Genomic DNA, 9,625 nt, shown 5'->3' with positions numbered 1-9,625 from the left:
TTTGTAATGGAGTTTAAGATGCAATGTAAAATGTTTAGAGTTCTATTGTTCTATCATGCATGTGGAAATGAATAGCAGAACTGTATTTGATTTTGTGGCTTGGGAGAGGTGCAGCAACTCCCAAAACATTGTGAGAGGGTTCTTTCCCCCTCTCCCTCCCTGGATTTGGTTGGGCTGGACTTTCTACCTGGTTGTATACTTGTAGAGTTGTAGTTGGCTAGCTGCAGCCTGCTTGTGGAAATGAGTAGCAGAAACTTAATTTAGAAATTATAGTGTTCATTGGGTTTACTAAAGCAAATTAGTATGAACTTTACGGTGCAGGGGTTTTATGATGTTGCATATGAAAGCAAACAAATACAGTTTATTGGTTTGGTAGCTAATTTTTTTTTATATGAGCAAATTAGAATGCCCTCCTCAGATATATTAACTCGGGTTAGGTAATATGGGTAACATATTTTAGAAATTTACATTCAAATGTAATATGGGTTCTATTCTATTCCTTTTCGCAGTCCCAGGGACAATTAACAATGTCTATCAAACCCTTTCTTGGTAACCATTTTCGTGTAGGAATGGCAGCATCATCTACCTCCATCAAAAGAAATTATCCTGAGGGTGTAATTGTAACCTTTTAAGCCATTTGAACTCAGTTTGTTCAAGAAAAGCTTCTTCATGTGCCCAAGATGTAATAGTTCTACCTGTGCACATACAGATGAGTTGAATCTTATCTCAAACAACAAGTCAATCTTTGGTGGTGGTGGAGGTCTTCCTGTGGCTATTTTTTGTTTTACTATTGCATTTAAGTTTATCTCTGCTGCCTGCTGGGTGTGATTCTTGCTGTCTACATAGGTGGGCTGGCTTCCACTTTATGGTATTTGGTGTCTGTTTTGCTCTGCTGCTGCCTGCTCGGTGGGATTCTTGCTGTCCCATTTAGTGCTTGTGACTGTTTTGTAGAACTTTACTGTTGAATGAGAATCTGCTGGTGGATGGTCCTCCTTATGGGCTGAAAATGTGTGTTTGCAGCTTGGATGGTCCTCCTTATGGGCAACTACAAATGGTTGCCTGTTGATTCAGAATGGGTGAAATATGAGAAAATCAGAAAATTTCTTTCAGTTTTCAATAATGTTACAAATATGATCTCTGGCACACAATATCCTACTGCAAATATATTTTTACCTGCAGTCTCACATGTTAAGATGATTTTGATTGAAGAGTCATTGTCAGAAGATGATTACATCAGGAATATGGCTAGGAGTATGCAAGTCAAATTCAACAAATATTGGGGGGAATGTAATCTTCTTATGTCTATTGCAGCAATTTTGGATCCTAGATTAAAACTAAAGTTTATTAGCTACACATTCCCAAAGATATACTCACATAACGAGGTTGACCAAAATCTTAAAATAGTTCAAGGTGCATTGTGGGAAATATATATATAACAGTATGTTTGGCGGTTGGTTTTGGTGGTGCTTTGCTGGGGTTTTGGAAGGAGGTGGTGTGTTGTGCTGGTTACCTCTCTGTTATCTCCTTTGGTGGTGGTGGAGGGCTTCCTGTGGCTATTTTTTGTTATACTGTTGCATTGAGTTTATCTCTGCTGCCTGTTGGGTGGGATTCTTGCTGTCTACATAGGTGGGCTGACTTCCACTTTATGGTCTTTGGTGTCTGTTTTGCCTTGCTGCTGCCTGCTCGGTGGGATCCTTGTTGTCCCATTTAGTGCTTGTGACTGTTTTGTAGAACTTTACTGTTGAATGAGAATCTGCTGGTGGATGGTCCTCCTTATGGGCTGAAAATGTGTGTTTGCAGCTTGGATGGTCCTCCTTATGGGCAACCGCTGCTTTGCTGAATGAGAATCTGTTAGTGGATGGTCCTCCTTATGGGCTGGAAATGTGTGTTTGCAATTGTAGCTTGGATGGTCCTCCTTATGGGCAACCGTTGCTTTGCTGAATGAGAATGTGTTGTTGGCTTTCAATGTTCATATTTTGTGAGAACTTGCTTGTAACTGCTTGCAACAAAACAATGCTTACAACAAACGGTTCATGCTTGTAACTTTGGTTATCAAAAGTTAGCTTCTAATTTACCTAACTTTTATTTTCATACATGTTTCATGCTTGTAAAAATTGAGATTAGGTGTTAGATATGTAACTGCATAAGAATTGAGTGGTTTGTATAATAAGTTTTCCTAACTTTTAGTTGCCACCCATAACCAAATATGCAGGATTTGTTTGTGCTCAGGCACATCGTCAGGAGCTCATTCAGGATTTGTTTAAAATTGAACAGGATCCACGGCGTGGAGTTGTTTGTGCTCTTCCATTTGACTCCTCTGTCATTTATTTCTTATTGACATACATAATACATTTTCAGGGAGCTTCTAATTTCTTTTAAAGGGGCAATAGGAGACAACCCAAAGCAACGAATACCAAGCTTCTTATACCTTGATGCAATACGCAAGGTATATGTTTTAATTATTTTTTTGGATAATTTACATATATATATATAACTCACTTATATATTTATATATCCAACACCTAAATTACGATCCTTGCATGTAGGGATGACGAGCATTCAGTTGATAAAAGTGGAAACATATTTAACTCATTCTTCTGAAATGAGCAGACGAAAGGATTAAAGTTAAATGAACGTTGGGATTTTTAGAGTGATTTTTAGAGTGTTAGACATGTAAAATTGTATTTATTTTCTTGTTGCTTTTCAGTTCTTTGTATAATATACATTTTGTTGCAATTGTTATGTTGCTGAGTGTTAGACATGTAAAATTGTTACATACATGATCTATATGAGAAAACAATCTATTTAAAATATAAGATTTTTGTGTTAGACATGTTAAATTGTAAATACATAAGAATTAAGTGGTATGACTGGAAATTTAGAGAGAGAGAGAGAATTTCGAACATTTCGAATATTTCGAACATTTCGAATTCGAACGACTCGAACAATTCGAACAATTCGAACAATTCGAACAATTCAAACAAAACGAACAAAAATGAACCGAGCACGAACAGACTCTTCACGAACAATTTCGAACACGAGCCTATTTCAAACAAATTATATTTCAAACGAACCGAACACGAACATGAGTACTGTTCGTTCGTGTTCGGTTCGTTTACACCCCTATTAGCAACTAGCCACATAAGCTGTAGTAGATCACTATAAAAGCATAAGTTGTCTAGATGTTCGTCATAGTTGGTAGATGTAAGAGTGTTGGTTGGACATAAGGGCGTAGTGGAAGACTACAATGACACAAGTTGATAACATATGTAATGAAAACAGTTTACCAACGAGCCTGTAGTGGGAATTTATTGTAATAATTGACCACATATGTTGTAGTGAGTCACTGAAAGAGCATTAGTTGACCCGAGAGACCACTATAGTTGGTAACTAAAATAGCGTTAGTTGGCTATAGAGACCATAATAGAATGCTATAATGGCCATAGTTGGCCACATAAGTTGTAGCGAGAAGTTACAATATTAACTGACCACATAAGCTATAGTGGGTTTCTAAAAAGGCGTCAGTTATCCACAAAGACTATACTGGGAAGCTACAGTAATAACTAACTCCATAGGTCGTAGCTAGTGATACACGGGTTAGTGATTACAAATCTTCTCTCAGATTTGTTATTTTATCCTAAAAACATCACTTATTGATATATAATGTATAGAGAACTTTAAAGGTCTAAAGGAAGTTTCAGTATTCTTAATACGACGATCATAACTAATTATCATTAGGAGTTACCTTCAATTCTTTAAAACAATGTTACTAGTTAAACCATATTCAACATAGATCATTATCTCATTTTTAGAATAATTTAGCTTCATTTGAAGTAGCTTCATTGTTCAGCTAAGTTTTTTTTGAAGGTGCGTTGGCGGAATACTAGCTCTTTTCGATCCAAAACAATGAAAAATTGTTGTTCTTGTTAACAACTTTGGGAGACGCTCGGCAGATGCTGCTTCACCAACCAAAAACTTTCACAAGCACTAGTGTTCATTGCACCGCAACAAAGGTTCAGAGCCTTCTCAAACGAAGTTTTTGTTACATTGTATTTTAGATACTTCGTTAGATTATATTCATGGTACTTCTTAATCAAATAAAGTTTGCCAATATAGCTGTAAATGAGTAGAGCTTGAGCAGTTATACAGAATTACGCAGAGCTGTCACCAACTCATTTACACCCAGTGCACATATATATACATACACACATACATATATAAATTTATACACACACACACACATACATACATATATACATACATACACGCACACACCAAATTTCGTGTAGTTATTTAAGCAAATTTAAATTTAAATTATTTTCAATAAAACCTTATGTTTCTTTATCAAATTAACATTATTTAAGCCAAATTAAATTTAAAAGGATGTAAGCATTTTGGAAACATTTTCCTTTTTACAACTGATTTTTCAGAAAACAAATTCAAAACTATTTTGTTAGACGACAATTTCACAACTATTTCTTCAGACAGCTGGATGACCCATCTTCAAGATTCACGAAACAACTACTAAATAAAAATATGGAAAATTAAAAAAAAAATAACTAAAAACTTAAAAAATATGGCCATTAATATTTTTTAAGAATATTATGTATAAAAAATAAACATATATGACATAAATCATTAAAATATACAATTTATTACTATTTATAAAATTTAAATATAATTTTAATATCTAAAATTTTTTAATTAGACACGTGCCAAATATGTCCCATACTTGTCGCATGCGTACACACTTCATTCTTATTTATAATAGAATGTTAAGCCATTCATAATTTCCAAAAATAAATAAGAAAAAAAATTAAATTTTTCCCACCAAATGTTTCCTCCTCATGCTGCCTCACACTTATCCCTAGAAAAAAAAATATTTATTTATTTATTTATTTTTCAATTTATTAAATATAATTTCTTGGCTTGCCGATCGTTTATTGACCGTTAACTTTTAAGAAAATGATCCTTTCAAATTTTAATTTTAAAATTATATCAAGAGAAATGTTCTTGGTGTTGTCATATTTTGATTAATATTTTATCAAATTACCATGACTATGTATTGCCATGGTAAAAATCTATATATCAATGTAATTTGTCATTTGTACTTTACTTATATATATATATATATATATATATATATATCAAGGTAAAAATCTTATTGTTAAACTTATGTTTTTCAATACATGTAATTTGTGAATTATACTTTGGTTTTCGAACATACTTTTGTTTAAAATTATGTGCACTAATTATCATTTCGTATGCGGGGGAAACCATTGGGGCCAAGTTTGAAGGAAGGCCTTCGTTACATGATGAGGTTGCACTGTTGTGGAGACGAGCACTTCTTTGTTGTTCTCTGTAATGTTCATTATTACAGTCGATCCCTCCCCACAGGCCTTCACCTTGATGTTGTTACTATCACCACACACCTCATCTTACACCCTCTCTCCTCCGACTACTTTTGCATGTCCTTCTACTTCAACAGAGGTTCACGCTACTGCTGTCGATCAAGATTCTTCGAGCAGCACGAGACACACATTTAAGCTGGAGCCTACTAGGTATTCATTAGTTTTTAAAAAGAGGTAATAGTGCTATTTTAATTTAGTATACAATTAAATATATCTTTTTTAAAAATTTTATTTTTTATCCCTCAACATAGACTTTTCATGTTGTTAGGGATTTCATACGGAGCAAGTACGATACTCTATACATGTCATGAAAAGAGATTCCGATAGAAGTTTGGGACATGTGACTAAGAGAGTTTAGAGTATATCTCAAGAATTAATCTTAAATTCTCTCTCTCTCTCTCTCTCTCTCTCTCTCTCTCTCTCTCTATATATATATATCTTTAAATTCATTTTGCAGAATCAATTCGCTTGGGAGGAGCTCGAGCATAAATGGGTAATTGTCTTCGCGACATGTTTGGGGAGATACAAAACATGCATCAATGCTCTATTTGGCTCGGGGAGGATGAGTTCGACGCATTGCTGATACGAACCAAGTGTGACAAAACATAGGTGAATCACACGAGTATACATGCCGTAAAAGTAGTATACAAAATAGAGTTAATATATCGATCCCACAGAGAACAAGCTAAATTACAAAGTGAAAAAGTTTCAACCTACTAGTTTTGAACCTAGCTTGAATCTACAAAGTTTTTTTTTTTCTTAATTTAGTTCAAGTGACAAATCCTAATTTTTTTTTGAGATACAATGATCCTAGGATAAGAAGGTGAGAGAGTTTAAGAGTTTTCAAGTGTAGAAAAATTACTCTCATGAATTGGTTATGCAGGAATTTTAATTAAGTTGGTGGTTCGACTAGTAGGTGACAAATGAGAGCAACACTCTTCCTTATTCCCTTCTGGGCGTCTGAGAAAGCTTGACAATAATACATTTTTAGTCTTCTAAATCAAGTGATTAGCCCAAGTTATCACTTCTATCTAAATGATTGTACTAATTTAGAGACAATATTCTTCTTCCCCTAAATTACCGTGCTACTCTAATCCTTCCACTAAGAATTATCTCGAATCTCAAAGTCCGCTACGAGTATTAATATTATAATTGGTTAGGTCAAAAGTAAATTATGTTTTTAAGGTTAAAACATCACCGTATGAAAGATTGCTTGAAATCACTCAAAAAAATTCTCACTAACTATTAGTACATAGCCATTCTAAGGGAGAAACGAGAAAATTACTCATACATAACTCTCACTAACAATATCTTCGTAATAATGAAAAGAAGGAACATAAATAAGGAGTTCATGAATAAAAATCAATAAAAATAAAAAAAATAACAAATACAACTTATCTCCTTCCTTCTTCAAATGAAATTTCCGAAGTTACAACAAGAAAGCACACATTGAATCACTCTACTTTCACTTGGATCTTCTTGTTCTGGTGTTATCTATATCTCTCTTCATATCTTTGTTCGTATTCGGCTCGTGTATATATCGAGCACAAAGAAAGTGTTTGTGTTCGGCTTATTAACCTAGCGAACTAATCGAACAAGAGTTTCTTAATGAGCCTAACACGAGCTGTTCGCGAACAACGAGAAGTTTTGACAACCCTACTATATGATTCTTTATTAATATGAAGAGAAATATTGCGTTGGAAAAACATATTGATTAGAATTTGTTATGGCAGCTCGAGAATCGTCAAAATAGCTTGTCATTGGTGGGTAATAATATTTGATTCATACTTTCAACAAGTGTCCAATATGAATAATTTTATGTTTATTTATAAACAAATTGTTTGTTCAGAATAAAATAAATAAATAAATAAATAGTATTATTATATTAATTTTTGTTTTTTTTTGCAAAAAATAGTAAATTTTAATAATTTTCAATTCATCCGAATTGATTTCGAGTCGAACACAAGTTGAAATCGTGCTTAACACGAGAAAATTATTCACAAGTTATTTTCAACGTGAGCGTATTTTAAATTAAAAAAAAAATTACAAATGAGCCGAACATAAACAAATATCGATCGATCAGCTTCTCAAACTCGGCTCATTTGCACCGCTAATTGTCTTTTATCTTTTAAATATTTGAAAAAAAAAATATATATATATATGATTAAATGTAATTTCTCTCATTATTGCACAATTTATTTTGCATGGAAACTTTATATTATGTAAGTTATATAAAAATTATTCAAATATGGGAGATTAGATCTTAATATGAGATTTCAATTTGACATATATTAATATGAATATATAAAATTGATTATAATGCCTATAGAATATTTAGGTATGATTTATCTTTTGAACTAAAAGTAAATAACAAGTTTAATACAACTCATTGATTATTTAAATTCTAATGTTGACATTATGATTTATGGTGCAAGCCAAAATAGGTGGGAGAGATATTTTGATTCTAATGTTGTTTTAAATGTAAGAGATTAGAAAACTGAGAAAAATATAAAGTGGTCCGTATGGTGTCTAAGAGCACAATTTGTGATACTAAGAATTCTGCTTTTAGTGATCTTTATAATATATTATATACTAAAACTATGAAAGACATATGTATAAACTAGTCAAACAAAGAGAAAAAAAAAAGATTTAATTCAATTAAAGTGTGTGAAAATCAAAAAGTGTTTTTCTCAAAGGAAGATATTCAACATAGGTGAATGAGATGTTTTGATAAACTTTTTAATGAAGTTTTTGAAAATACAATCAGCCTTATTGTTCTTATAATCGTTAATAATAAAAAAAAAACATTTTTATTCTTACTATTTCAAAGAAAACAAAGGGTGGAAAATCAGTGGGACCTGATGATATCCCAGTAGAAGTGTGAAAATATTTAGAAGTTTTGAGAGTTTCTTGCCTTACTAAAATTTTTAATATTATTTTAAAAACTAAAAAGATACTTGAGGAGTTGAGAAAGAGTATTTTGGTCCCATTTTTTGAGAATAAAGAAGTTGCACAGGAGTGTGCAAATTATAGAGGAACTAAGTTAATGTGTTATATAATAAAATTATGAGAGAGAGTAATTGAATATAGGTTAAGATGTGATACAAGGATTTATCATAATCAATTTGGATGTAGGTTGGGCAACTCTACCATGGAAGCCATACATTTGTTGATAAGTTTGATGGAGAAGTATAGAGAGAGTAAGGAGGATCTACATATGATTTTTATTGATTTAAAAAAAAAAGCTTACAAAACAGTTCCAAGAGAAGTCCTTGAGAGAGTTCTAGAAAAGAAAGATATTGATGTGACTTATATTCAAGTCATTGAAGATATGTATATGAGAGCTATTACTTGTGTTAAAAAAAAGATTGATTGACCAAATATTTGCCCATTTCAGTTAGATTACATCAAGGGTCGGCTTTAAGCTCATATCTTTTTTTGTTTATGTTATGGATTCTCTTATTGGACATTTACAGGAGAATGCACATTGGTGTATGCTTTTTGATAGTGATATCCTTCTTATGGATAATATTTGAGAAGTTTTTAGGAAAAACTTGAATTTTGGAGGTCTACATTGGAGTCTAAAAGCCTTCGTTTGAGTGGATCTAAAACCGAATACATGGAATCTAGATTTTGTAGTAGTATATTTAGTGACAGAGTTATAACAATAGGTGATCAAATCATTAAAAGGAGTGAATATTTTAGATATCTTGGATATAATGTTCAAAGTGATAGTGTTATAAACGAGGATGTTATTAGTAGAATTTAAGTTGGTCGGTTGAAGTGACGGAATGCATCAGGCCTATTATGAGATAGGAAAGTACAACATAGACTTTAAGAAAAAATGTATAAGATGGTGGTGAGATCTGCAATATTTTATGGCTCATAATGTTGAAATATAAAAGAGAAGCATAAAATTAAGTGTTGCTGAGATGAGAATGCTCATGTGGATGGATGGCTTGACACTTAGAGACAAATGCGAAACAAATGTATCTGGGAAATGGTTGGTGTAGCTTCATTGGTAGAAAATATTAGAAAGAGTAGCCTTAAGTGGTTTGGTCACATTAACTATCAGTTGAATTAGATAGAAGAGTAGATGTTCTAAATTCGACTTATGTTTAGAAATGTAGAGGTCAATCTAAAATGACTTGGCCATGTTGTATAAAAATGATATTAATTTATTAGAATTAAATAAAAATATAGCACTCAACAGG

Source organism: Phalaenopsis equestris, unplaced genomic scaffold (assembly GCF_001263595.1).
Source record: "Phalaenopsis equestris unplaced genomic scaffold, ASM126359v1 Scaffold000761, whole genome shotgun sequence".
NCBI classification, from domain to species: domain Eukaryota; kingdom Viridiplantae; phylum Streptophyta; class Magnoliopsida; order Asparagales; family Orchidaceae; genus Phalaenopsis; species Phalaenopsis equestris.
The sequence above is the reverse complement of the archived record's forward strand: the minus strand, read 5'-3'. Positions refer to the sequence as shown.